The 13985-nt window shown below is 41.5% G+C and overlaps 1 protein-coding gene across 11 annotated transcripts in view; it reads right to left on the bottom strand.

Annotated features, from left to right (window-relative positions):
- Positions 1–13985, bottom strand: part of TCF20 (transcription factor 20) — a 190311-nt gene that overhangs the window by 31002 nt on the left and 145324 nt on the right. The window lies entirely within an intron of this gene.

Below are 13985 nucleotides of genomic sequence, written 5' to 3'. Positions count from 1 at the left end.
CCCCCAAACAGCAGAGCCCTCTGGGCTTATCTGCAAGGCTGCAGGAAGCTGGGGACAGTAGTTGTGCAGGCATCCAGGAGGAGCTAGCTTGTAAAACAATCCACTGCTAATGCTTATACCCCCAGCAATGTTGCCACTTTCAAGCACTTGTTTTGAACATTTATCTTTTTATTACAATGGCATTTTTTTTTTATAGGACAGGCACAGTATTTAACCATTCTTTTCTTTTATGATGATAATGTTCTCCAAACATGTATTAGTATTAGTACAGGTACTAGTAATTATTTCTACCAAGGTGCCCACAAAGTTGAAAGTTTTAATGATCACATATGGAATGAACTTCAAACATGGATATGATGGGTACAGATACTGGCCATTCACTGTGGATTTTGATTGTTCTATAATCCATAACTCTCATTCTCCTGGGTTAACAGTCTTCAAGTTCAGCAATAACAAATTTACAGAGGCAAAACCCAAAGCAATACAAAAGCAATTTCCCAAATAAAATGTATCTATTTGCCACAATTTAAGTTAAAACTAGTCTTCATCCCCACCCACCCCCTTCTAGAATATTAAAGCATTACAAAAGAAGGCTTGGTTTAATACATTTTTCTCTTGCTCTTAAAATGTACATTGCTATGTTAACACATATTCTTTGTAACTCCACTTCCAGGAAAGTCAACACAGGCCTCACTAATGATGTTTCTTTGGCTTAACCAGACTTTGGTTTTTTTCCTGAAACACAGTTTGCATTTTATCTAAGTTACAGGTACATATACTCCATTAAAATAATTCTAATCAGAGGTCTTCTTTTACAGCTGGAGAAGAAAGCTGCAACTCTGTTGAGAACATTATATATTTTGTCTAAGGGGAGTTTCTACATGGTAGGAAGAAAAGGGATGTGTGCCCTTTAAGAAGTTAGAAAGGAGGTTTAAGGCAGTAATCAGCACCTTAGCTCTGAAGAGCAGCTGAGAACCTGAGAAAGGCCAGCCCAGCAGGAGGAGGAGCCCTGCGGCAGCCCTGTGAGAAGAAAGAGAACAGCTTTCTCTGAGTGTAGAGATAAACGCTCATCGACAGAGTTTAAAACACTGAAATTTAAGTTGCACAAGACCACATACTAGCTTATCTTTTTTTTTACCCTTTGCTCAAACAGTGGATTGGTTTACAAGAAGAAATGACTGCCTTTTGTGCTTTCTGAATTTAAAAAGGCATCTTTTAAAAGAAATTACCTGCCAGAATTCAAAAAGACACATGCATTCCAATGTTCATTGCAGCACTATTTACAATAGTCAGGACATGGAAGCAACCTAAATGTCCATCAACAGATGAATGGATAAAAAAGATGTGGTACATATATACAATGGAATATTACTCAGCTGTAAAAAGCAATGAAACCGGGACATTTGTAGAGACATGGATGGACCTAGAGACCGTCATACAGAGTGAAGTGAATCAGAAAGAGAAAAACAAATATCATATGTTAACACATATATGTGGACTATAGAAAACTGGTACAAATCAACCGGCTTGCAAGGCAGAAATAGAGACACAGATGTAGAGTACAAACATATGGACCAAGTGGGGAAAGTGGGGAGGGAATGAATTGGGAGATTGGGATACCAAATTGTACACTCTAAATATATGCAGTTTATTGCAAAAAAAAAAAAAAATTACCTGCCAGAAAAGTGACTCTTAGTATAAGCCTGCTCCTCTCCACTGCTCATCCAACCCAAAGTTGGGACTATGTATCCAGAAAGGTGCTCATATTTAACTGTTTACAATTTCAGTGGCAGAAATGATGAACGTGCTGCCACAACAGGCCTCCTTTAACAACATCTTAAATCTGTGCAGCTTAACCTGGAACTTAAATCTCCAAGTTCCAAACTCTTGGACATCTTTCTCCTTATTTTTCACTGCCTCTCTTCCTACTTGTATTTGTTTTATCCTTTCTTGACCAGATCTGCTTCTATCTCACCCATCCCCATCTTCCCAACAGAACAACTGAGCATTGCAAGTCAAGATCTTGTCAGGCAAAGCCACCCTATTCCTGGAAGTGGCAGGTTCTTCAGGGGCAGGGGCAGCCTGAGAAGGGAGAGACAGCAGAGGCACTTTTATATGGGGACAGAGTCCCAGGAGAAAGAAATTTTTAAAAATGAGGATGTCTTGGCATATTTAAGCTACTGCCAATGCAAGTATCCATGGGGTCACTGGTCCCCACACCCTAGAGCCAAATCTGGCCAACCCTTTCAGCGGGCTTTATGGGGCCACTTAATGAGGTGATAATGTGTGAGACACCTCACAGGGCACTTCAGGTCCCTCGCATGCCTTTACTTCCCAGAAACCTTGCAAACTTTGGGAAAAAAAGAAAACAAAAAAACTTGGTCCAAACCTAGAATGGAAACTTTGGTACCAAAGTTAGTTGACTAGCTAAACAGTGAGTTTCCAGGGTTGATTTCAGTCTGTCACCTGCCCCAGCATCACCTGAAGCATTGTGGCTGCCACCCAGAAAGACTGAACATGCAGCATCCCAGGTGTTTCTTACCCCCAAGAAAGTCTAACAACTATTGGCTCAATCCACCTTCGTGGATGTGGACACTTTCTTCTTCAAGAGCAGGAAGATACTCAGCAAGAGGCCAACCCTCACTTCAACAGATGGAGAAAATGGGAAATAATATGACCAAGATCAGAATTAATTAAATCCAACAACTACCTCCCCCACCTTCAATTTTTTAATGTCAAGTAACTGTTGGACATATCTCATTTTATCCCTTACAACAACCTGACAGGGTAGACCGGTTACTATCTCCACTTCAAAGGTTAAGAAATTAGGTTGGGAGAGGCTGAAGTGACTTGTCTACCATTACAATTTTCCAAGAAGTCAGTCTCTACCAATAGCTGGATTAAGGGAATAATGAGATCTACAAGGTTCTGTAATCATTACTCCTCCGCAATAATCTCTTCTACTGTCTTCAGAGACCACCTGTGGGGTAAATGCAAGAGCCTTTTTTGCTCTCCTTCTGGTCCCTGTTCTCTAGGCAGCCTGGTCAGGATACAGTGTTTATGTGATGAAAGGTGGTTCGATATATATGGGTTTTCTTTGATGAGTGAGATTACAAAGAAGCAACAGAAGAGGGGGTTTCACAATTCCCAAGTCAATTAAGGAAATAAAGGCAGCGATTGGTGTTTGCTGGTGGGCACGCGCGCCCGTGTGTGTGTGTGTGTTGGGGGGGGGGGGTGCTGGGTCACTTCCTGGGCTTCTGAGAGTTAATTTGGAAGGTTTTGAATGGAGAGTCTTCCAGAGCTGAGCAATGAGATCTTGTTGGCATATTCATCTTAATGGAATTCTCTTTTTTCCAAAGTGGGGGTGGAGTAGATGGTTACAGGAGAAGGGAATTCCTTTGCTGGAGAGGTAGCATTGCTGGAGGTGATTGGCTTTAATGAGGAAAAGGTCTGCAGCACTCAAAGCCTTGCCTGCCAGGAGGCACAGCAGCAGCAATTTATAAGGATGCCACCCACAACCACATGGTGGCTTTGCATACTGTTTCTCAGTTTCTACTGTGGGTGCTTTGCCTACACCCCTGGCCTGACATGTCGCTCTTAGAGAGTACTTGAACCAGAGTGAGGGATAAGGAGACAGAGGTTGTGACACTGAGAAAAGCCAGGGAGGGGTGCTCAGAGAAGAGAATTAAGACCGTGCTTCTGGTGGACTGTGGGTTTCAGAGGGCACGACAGATGGGCTTGGGAAAGCAGGAAGGTGTGGATCGTGAAGTGTGCCTATTTTTCCATCACTCACTCTGAGCTTTTGGCTGGTCTGAGTGCACCATGACTCTGGGCAGGTCGGGCCTCTGAAGCATTCCTGACTCCCTTTCCCCTCGCTCAAAGGAGGTGCAGCTTTTTGGTGTTTACACAGACCCCACACCCTCATAGCACTTCCACACATGCTGATCTAAGCTAAACTAGAGCTGCTCTTAGCTGCAAGAAACTATCCATCAGAAATTCATTAATTCGTAAACAGTCACTTGAATGTCTAAATGGGAGGCATCTTACACTTAACATGGACAGGATACACCTCCCCATCTCCCCACCAAACCTGTTCCTCCTCTAGGCTTTCTGGTTTAAAGAAACGGCACCCCATTCACCCAGCTGCTGTTTCCACTCCTGCCCACACAGGCCATGGGGATTAGCTCCTGCTGACCTCATTATCCTCTCCTCTTCTCTGCTACCGCCTCACCACACTGGCTTTCTTTCTGATCCTCAAATCCACCAAGCCCTGTTCCTCCCTGCAGCCCCTGCACCCTCTGTAAGCGCTCTCTGATCTCAGAGGCTGGCTTGTTACACCATGGCCACCTCAGCTCCTCTGGGAACTTCCCCTGGGCTCTTGCTCCAAAGCAGCTGCCTGGTTACCTTCTACCACGTTGTCTTATTTTAATTATGTGCACGGATCTGTTCCTGGCACATATCAGATGCCAACTAGTATAGGGTGCAAGTAATCCAGGGGTGTAAGCTGGCATCAGCATGGCCACACTTGGGTTTTAGAAGGACCTCTTTAGAGTAGGTGGAAGGGGGTCAAACTAAAGAGTAGAGAGACCAGTTAAGATGGTACCTAGTTGAAAAGATGATGGTTGCAGGATGGTGCAGGGGGTGGGGGTGGCTTCAATGAAGATATGAGACATTTGAGTTCTTTAGGAAACAAAAACAGTGCCTGTCTGAATAGGAAACAGGGGAAGGAGAGGAATGAGTCTGTGATGGCTGCAAGGGTTTTGCCTGAGGCAGAGAACACAGAACGAGGCGGGGGACACTGGTGTCTGCAAATGCTGGTTTTGAGTGAGGCCAGTGGGCAGCTGCATAGACAGATCTGGAAAGTGAGCTCTGAGTGTCATTAGGTCATATTCTCATACAGGGACTGATCGTCTCCCTTCTGAGTCAAACCTGTCCTCTAGGTGGTCTGTCTAGGACAATAATCACCAGTGTTAGGACTCTGGGTGACTGACCTCTGGATCTCACATTTTTGTTTCAAAGGGCACACAATAAAACACACAAACAACAAAACCTTTGGTGAGTCCTTATATACTATGCCTCACAAAGAACTACCGGGGTCAACTAGCTCTCAACCATTAATTTTTTTTTGCCGAAACTATAAAGTAGCATATAGAAAAAACTGTCACTCAGTGTCATTATCAAAACACATTTTAACATCTCTCTTCAATTATTACACACTTTGAAAAATACATTAAATGACATCCAAAGGCCCACCTTCCACCACCAGATACTATGTTGGTCATTACATGTCTTTCTTAAGTCCCAGATTTACCCCGTGCTGATCAGCTGTGTGTCAGGCACTGTACAGTGCCTGACCCAGCCCCTGGGAAACCAATCTGGTGAGGAAGACAGTCACAGTACATGGTGCGAAGTGACACAACAGGTATAACGGAGTGCTGGGGACTTGCTGCTTGGGGAACCAGCTGACAGGTGAGCTGGTTTCTTAAAACCCATGTGCTTTTCAGGAAAAACAGTGGATTAAAATGCCCATGCCTGCTGGGAGGTGCAAGTCTTGTGTTAGCAAACAAATATATTTTGAAGGGCTGCCTTTTCAAAGCACTAATATATTTTGATTCTTTCCAGAGAGAACTCTACCTAGAAACAAGCAAAGAGAACCATTTGGAAATTATCCTATTGCTTAATTTAACCAGTTTTAAGTAGTTTTTGAATGAAAAAACAAAGTAACTCTGAAGCAAAGGACCTATATCTGACATCCGTCTGAACCAAGATTTAAACTTCAAAGACACTATTTTCAAAGTTTGGAATCACCTGGCATCTGCACAGAGCCAGTCACAATGAACATGCCTGAGAGTTGTTAAATAAACATACATTTTACTGGAAACTCTTCTACTAGCTACTTAGTGAAATAAAATGCCTTCAAAGTTGATGTCACAGGAGAACCCTCCTATGCTGTTGGTGGGAATGTAAACTGGTACAGCCTCTATACAGAACAGTATGGAGGTTCCTTAAAAAACTAAAAACAGAGTTACCACATGATCCAGCAATCCCACTCCTGGGCATATATTCAAAAAGACACATGCACCCCAACAGCCAGGACATGGAAGCAACACTATTTACAATAGCCAGGACATGGAAGCAACCTAAATGTCCATCAATAGAGGACTGGATAAAGATGTGGTACATATATACAATGGAATATTACTCAGCCATATAAAAAAAAATGAAAATAATGCCATTTGTAGCAACATTGATGGACCTAGAGATTGTTATACTGAGTGAAGTCAGTCAGAGAAAGACAGTCATATGATATTGCTTATATGTGGAATCTAAAAAAAGGGTACAGGGACTTCCTAGGTGGCACAGTGCTTAAGAATCCGCCTGCCAATGCAGGGGACATGGGTTCGATACCGGCTCCAGGAAGATCCTACATGCCACGGAGCAACTAAGTCTGTGTGCCACAACTACTGAGCCCGTGCACCACAACTACTGAAGCCCACGCTCCTAGAGCCTCTGCTCCGCAACAAGAGACGCCACGGCAATGAGCCCACGTGCCACGATGAAGAGTAGTCCCTGCTCTCTGCAACTAGAGGAAGCCCACGGGCAGCAACAAAGACCCAACACAGCTAATAAACAAACAAACAAAGGGTACAAATGAACTTATCTACAAAACAGAAATAGAGTTACAGATGTAGAAAACAAACTTATGGTTTCCAAAGGGTAAGGGGGGTGGGGATAAACTGGCGATTGGGACTGACACATACACACTACTATATACAAACAGATAACTAATAAGGACCTACTGTATAGCACAGAAAACTACTCAATACTCTGTAATGGCCTACATAGGAAAAGAATCTGAAAAAGAGTGTATATATGTATATGTATAACTGTTTCACCTTGCTGTACACCTGAAACTAACAACACTGTAAATTAACTATACCCCAATAAAAATTAAAAAAAAAAAAAAAAAAAAAGTTGATATCACTGCAGCTGGGTCTCACTCCCATCAGAAGGGACCTGCACCACTTTAGACTTGAAGTTTGTTATTTTGTTGACCTTGGTCTCATGCATCTGCTTATGCAGCAGTTCCTTAGTTCTGTTCTCATGGGGCACATTACTTGACAGCAGTATGCTGCTGATATACTCAAATCAAATGTCAGTCATAAGCACACACTGCCCAAATCACTCCACTATACCTGAATTACTGGGACAGGGTCACATAGGGCTGAATTTTCTCTTCGCTTTGACTTCTACCCAACAAGCTTAATGGCAGGAATACATCTTCACTAAAATGACATGCAAGGACACCTTCTAGGACTGACATCAGCTCACAGTACTTATTCCGTCTAAAAACCACAACTCAAAAGCCTCTAGGAACAGTTTGGAACCCAACAAGGAAGGTACCTGATCTCTGGCAAAGTTAATTTTACCACAACAGTCCTCTGTCATCATCCTATTTATAGATGAGAAAACTATTCAAGCGCTCTGCTGATGCCTCATGTAGGTGGCACTGCTGAAGAAAGGACTTTTACACATCTGAATTTTCCAGATAACTGAAGTTATTCAGACTAGGAAAAATATGCACAGAAAAATGACAACAAATTGAGGAGAAACAATGAAATTCTAAATGAATACTCATCAGACAAACCATTAAAATAGGTGACAACAGCAATACCACTTAATACAAGAAATAAAACTAAAAAGAAGAAACAAAAAAATTTTTTTAAATACCCAATATCATGAGATTGTAGTAATACAAGGACTCACGTGGATCCTCATAGTTTGGTACGATTCTTTTTAGCTAAACCACAAGATAAGGCCTATCAAAAACCTTAAAATGGCCACACTTTTTGATTTGTCAACATCTGAAAAATTTCCCCCAAATAAAACTCCATGAATAAAAATGTTTACTGCTGCATAACAGACAGTAAACTAACTAGAAAACTTAATGTCCAACAGTGCTGGAATACTTGGATAAATTACATTATACATTAAAACAAAAAAACATAGATTAATATGAAAATAAAAATTGCAAAATTAAGTTAAAAAAAGCAACACAGAGACCTGTACCCACAGCGTAATGGTGCGGACTTCTGGGTGTGAATCCTGGACCTCAGTCTCATCTAGCAGCGTGATGGGACCCACCTCAGGTCTGTTTTGAAGTCTGTGACAATTCCTATACAGTGCTCAGAAAGCACTCAATACATGTCAGCGATCATTATTCAATCTAGTAAAATAAACCCATGGGCAAAATCTAGAGAAGAGGTAACTTTGTTGGGTTATCAGGATTGTGACTTTCTTTTACTTACAGTTCTATTAGTTTATTAATACGAATAACATTGTTATTATTTACCTTTATGTAAATAAGTAATACCTTTATAAAAGGTATTTCATCTTTGCACAACTTGGGAGTAAGACTGGGAACCTCAACCCCAGGGACAGTGCCCAGGCGCTTCTTTCTGACCTCACAGCCAGTCGGGCCCTCTCTTCTGCTACCCTTTCCCATGTTTCCTGTTGCTCCCTGTGAGTGGAGCTGTCTCAGGCCCTCAAAAGACAAGTGTTCATCCATGGTGACAATCTGAACCTCAGAGCCCACTGGACCACCTAGAAAAGTGCATGTGCTCTGTCTAGTCTCAATTCAACACATGGAGGCCTTAAACTACATTCTGGAACTCTGAGCACATGGGTATAATAGTGTACCATGCAGCTTTTTTCAGGCCGGCAAAAGCAGTGTTTCATATCAGCCCTTCCTCACTGTAATTAAATGCAATTTGGTATTCCACTGTGTTGTCAATAATGTCAATATCTTGAAAAAATTGTTAGAAAACCAAAACCAGCAAATTACCCCTTCTGCCCTGCTCCCCCCCCCCCCCCAATCATATTTCAGGCAATAGTTATAATGATAAACGTCTTTCTTTGACACCTTTTCAGGGTTCTCTATGTGAGATTTTTAAAAAGTGATACAGATCTCATGATTTCCTATTTCTCCTCCACCTCCTTGCAACTTAGATTTAAAAGTTTTCCAGTTTTATATTAACTTGAAAAGCTAAATACAAATCAACAAGTCTTTATTAAAAAGACCCAGAGTGCTGACTGATCTGAACTGCTTTCACACTTAACATCTTCTGTCTGCTACACATTAGCCACAAAACAAAATGACCTTCTTCTCTTCCTCAATGCCCCTTTCTGTTGTTGGTGTCCTGCCCACACTCACACCCCCACATTTCCTTTACCTGCCAGGTCTAATCAGTTTCTAAATTCTATCAAACTTAAATTCTAAAATGTTTCTAATATCTGCCCACTCCCTCTGATTCCCTTTACTACCACTTAGCCCTTATCATCTCTTGTACAAATTAAACCCACGGCCTCTCAACTGGTCCCTCAACTGGTCCGCTTGCCTCTCCTCTCTCCCCACATCTTTTCTTCATAAGAACACAGATCATGTGATACATGCTTAGAAACTGCCGATGGTTTTGCACTGTCCATAAATTAAAGGCTTAATCCCAAGACTACGACAGAGCCCTCCATAGTCCATATACACTACACATATTAACTATTTTTGGTGGGAGGTGGAGTGTGGTTGTCCCGAATCATTCCATGAATTCTTAATTATCTTGGATCTCCTTTATAGTGCTGACCTGTCAAAAATATTTATTTAAAGAACTTTATTGGACTTCCCTGGTAGCACAGTGGTTAAGAATCTACCTGTCAATGCAGGGAACACGGGTTCGATCCCTGGCCCAGGAAGATCCCGCATGCTGTGGAGTAACTAAGACGTGCTCCACAACTACTGAGCCTACGAGCCACAACTACTGAAGCCCGCATGCCTAGAGCCGGTGCTCCACAACAAGAGAAGCCACCACAATGTGAAGCCCACGCTCTGCAACAAAGAGTAGCCCCCGCTCGCCGCAAGTAGAGAAACCCCACGCACAGCAACAAAGACCCAACACAGCCAAATAAATAAATAAATAAATAAAAATAAAAAGATCAAAAACTTTATTACTAGGTAGATCTACTGTGGCCTTAGGTAACCACTATCAAAAATTTACCAACTTACAAGAGTATTGATGCTTTTACTTAATGTGCAGGCAAATTTTATTCTCTTCCTTTTGCCTCCTCTCCTTTGAGGACTCTAATTCCTGAGAGGGGCTAATGCTATTTCATGAGACAGTAATTAATGTTGCACCTTAAATACCACACTCCCTGCTCCCCTCAAACTTGAGTTTCCGACAAGGGTAATAAAAATGAGGAGAAACTGTTTGTTTCATATGCAGGGCAATTTTGCTACGCAGGAGGACACGTTCTGGACACTCCTGGGATGAACCACTAACTGTGCTAGGATGGAAAGATACAAACCACAGCTCACTGAGTGAGCTTATAACAGGGACACATCTTTGCCAAACCAACATGAGGACGCCCTTCTAGGGCAGACAACAGCCCACAGTACATGCCAAGCATTTCTCTATGTGCTTTCCAAAGAGTAACTCATTTAATGCTCAGGACAACCTTCTTTATAGCAGGTGCCATCAGTTTCCATATTTTACAGATGAGGAAGGTGAAGTACAGAGGTTAGTGACTTAAGCAAGTGACCAGCTAGGAAATTCACACAAAGCAACGTGAGTCCAGGTCTCTGACCTAGCCCCCTCACCCCACTCCCCAACACACACAAAACTGCTGAGCAGAACAAAAAAGGCAGAAAGGTGAGGAGGATCTTTGAGGGCAACCATTAAGGTGACAGGATTTTCCCTTATCAGATTTCTTTCCAATAAATGGGAAGATGGGAAGAAACCGGTCTGCAGCTGTGGCCTTCAGGTTTCTGCAAAACTGGCCTTGGCTTGGGGTGAGGGGGCGGAAGCTCCATTTTTCTAACAATGCTGGATAAAGGAAGCTGTACCTCCCTCGTGCAGGAGCTGTGAGAGGCAAGGCACTACTTTCTGCAGGAAGCACACACCCCTTCCTGACAAAGTCCAGGAGCGCCTGTACAGGGCTTGTCTTCACACACCAGCCCAGTGACTCAGGGCCAAGGCTCACTCACCTGTGAAGTGATAAAGGACCCTAACAGCATTCTAACTTCAGACTTCTGTTGATTTTCTAACAAAGACTCAGCTATTTGTTGAACAGAAATGAATACTTACTTTTACATGCTATTGGATCATGTGAGCTCTTTTAACATATTAGCAGTAACTAGCTTAACATCTCAGGGATGAGATATTTGGCCTAATATAATGACTTGTCAATATTCTTATTTATGGTCCTTTAGCATTTTCAAAGAATAATCTGCCCCTTATAAATTTATTTAAAAATCAGGTGTAATGCTTCTCTCAGCATCCCTCTAGCCCTAAAAGGAAAAAAGAAATAGACCGTAGGAAAACTAAGTCTTTCAATCTGTAAGGTAATATAAGCAATAAAATTCTAAACTTCAAACTTCACAGGAGATTCCCTAGAATTCAGAAAAACCAAATTCTGAAAGAAAATTAACCCTTTCTCTGGAGGTTCAGTCTCAAGGCTATCATGTAGTGATATGAAAAGAGATATCACAGAGGTAAATGTTAAGAAAAATAGGAAACGATAATTACACAACTTTCTGCTGTATAATAAAAGTCCTGGGAATAGAGAGATGAATGTGGAAATGTGAGAGAGGGAGGGGGAGAGGTACGGGGAGGGTGGCGAGGGACAGTCACTGGCAGGGAAGAGGGATACTGGAGCTAAGAAAAGAGACCAGGATTTTGAGGAAGGTTTCAGCAGGACCTGGACTGGTGGCAGCATCCTTGCCAGGCTGCTAACTTAAGGAGCACATAGACGGGAATTCAGGGAGAACACAGGGGCAATGCCTTTATTTTACAGATAACTGGAGAAACTAACTTGTTTTTTGACGTTTTAACATGCAGTCACACTTTCACAACATAATCGATGTAATAGTACTTTTACACTTGTCAAATTATATTTTTTGTCACAATTTAAAGTAAGTTAAGGAGACTGTTAACTTGTTAGATGTGGGAACACAAATTATTATTGCCCATTATTTAAACGTGTATTAAAAATAACCTTTAAATAACCTTTAAATATAATCTTTAATATAGTTTTCAAGATTAAAAACAATCTGTTTGGAAGGGGTACCACTAGCCTAGGTGGGGAAGGGAGAGAAGGGAACAGGCATAGGCTGGCAAAACTGAGATGTGTAGACTCAAGGGACACACCAGAGATCCATGTGGCCCTCCCATTCCTACACAGAGTAAACAGGTTTTTATATACCAAATTATTTGTAGGACTGTGTAGAGGCAACTACCTCTGTCATACCATCCACGTCAGAGGATTCACATACACAACTACACCAATAAGCAGAGGTCAAAGACAAAACCAAAAGAGGATACTCAGAAAAGTAAAAAGAGTGAAGGCCATTTGTATAGGAATGTTCTAGTTTTCAGCTATTTTCAGATTAGTGAGAAGCCTACAGGGAGAGGAGCTATTGTTTGTCGAAGACTTTGTATTATTTTATAATAATATTGTGCTTGTCAAAACACCTGATAAATACATAGGCCAAAATGGATCTTTAATCAAATATATGTGGCCTTATCTCAACACGATAGGACTGAGAGCATGCTTATTAAGCAGACCAAAATTGAAGGCATCTGCTGAAACCTAAAATAAAACTAGACTCAAAGTGACCTTGACAAATTGAAACAGCATTTATCAAATTAAATAACAGAAGGTAAGTTAGTGTAATTTTAATTTGTTCTCAAGTACATTAAGAAAAGGAGAATAAAAGCTAGGCAAATAAAACTGAAAAGCATCTCATAGTCATAGTGGAACATCAGCTCCAAGAGCCAAGAAGCACAACTTTCTAAATCATTTTAAAAATCAGCACAACACTGGGCTATACTACCTGAACATGTGTCACTAAAGTCAAGCCATCCTTTATTCTGAGGGTAATGGAATGGTATCTTCTCTCTTCCTATCTCACTGCGTGGCTTGTGAGAATAAAACAGATGTGCAGTGTATTGAAAAATTAAATTCAATATACAAAGCTAGCATTCTATTCTAAAAGAGGAATGTAAAATAAGTACAGTGGGATCAAGGGAAGAGAGAGGTAATATTCTTAAAGGGCACTGGTATACATCAACAAATGAATGGATAAAGAAGATGTGGCATATATATATACAATGGAATATTACTCAGCTATAAAAAGGGATGAGATGGAGCTATATGTAATGAGGTGGATAGACCTAGAGTCTGTCATACAGAGTGAAGTAAGTCAGAAAGAGAAAGACAAATATTGTATGCTAACTCACATATACGGAATCTAAAAATGGTACTGATGAACTCAGTGACAAGACAAGAACAAGGACGCAGATGCAGACAATGGACTGGAGAACTCGAGGTTTGGGGGGGGGCGGGGGGTGAAGGGGAACCTGAGACGAAGTGAGAGAGTAGCACAGACATATATATACTACCAACTGTAAAACAGATAGCCAGTGGGAAGTTGTTGTATAACAAAGGGAGTTCAACTCGAGGATGGAAGATGCCTTAGAGGACTGGGACGGGGAGGGTGGGGGGGAATCGAGGGAGCGTGGGGGGGAGAGTCAAGGGAGGGAGGGAATACGGGGATATGTGTATAAAAACAGATGACTGAACTTGGTGTACCCCCAAAAAAATAATAAATTAATGTAAAAAAAAAAGAATATTAAAGGGCACTGGTATAGTGAGTGAGTACAATATAAGAGAATAAGCTTAAAGGTGCAGTATGAGATTTACTTAACATTAGTCATAAAACTAATATAATGTTATATGTGAATTACATCTCAATTTTTTAAAAAGGTTGGTCAACTGTTCTGAAACCTGTTACTGAAGGAGACAGTGGAATCTGTAGCCCTGATGGCGCCATCACAGAACCCCAAGATCTGTTTAGAGCCTCTACTATATAGAAGAAGTGTCGGGACAAAAATACCTGTTTTTATGCCTTTTACCTTTAAATGAAGCATTCCAAC

The sequence above is a fragment of the Hippopotamus amphibius genome, chromosome 7, assembly GCF_030028045.1.
Source record: "Hippopotamus amphibius kiboko isolate mHipAmp2 chromosome 7, mHipAmp2.hap2, whole genome shotgun sequence".
Taxonomy (NCBI): Eukaryota; Metazoa; Chordata; class Mammalia; order Artiodactyla; family Hippopotamidae; genus Hippopotamus; species Hippopotamus amphibius.
This window is presented reverse-complemented; position numbering and strand designations above follow the sequence as displayed.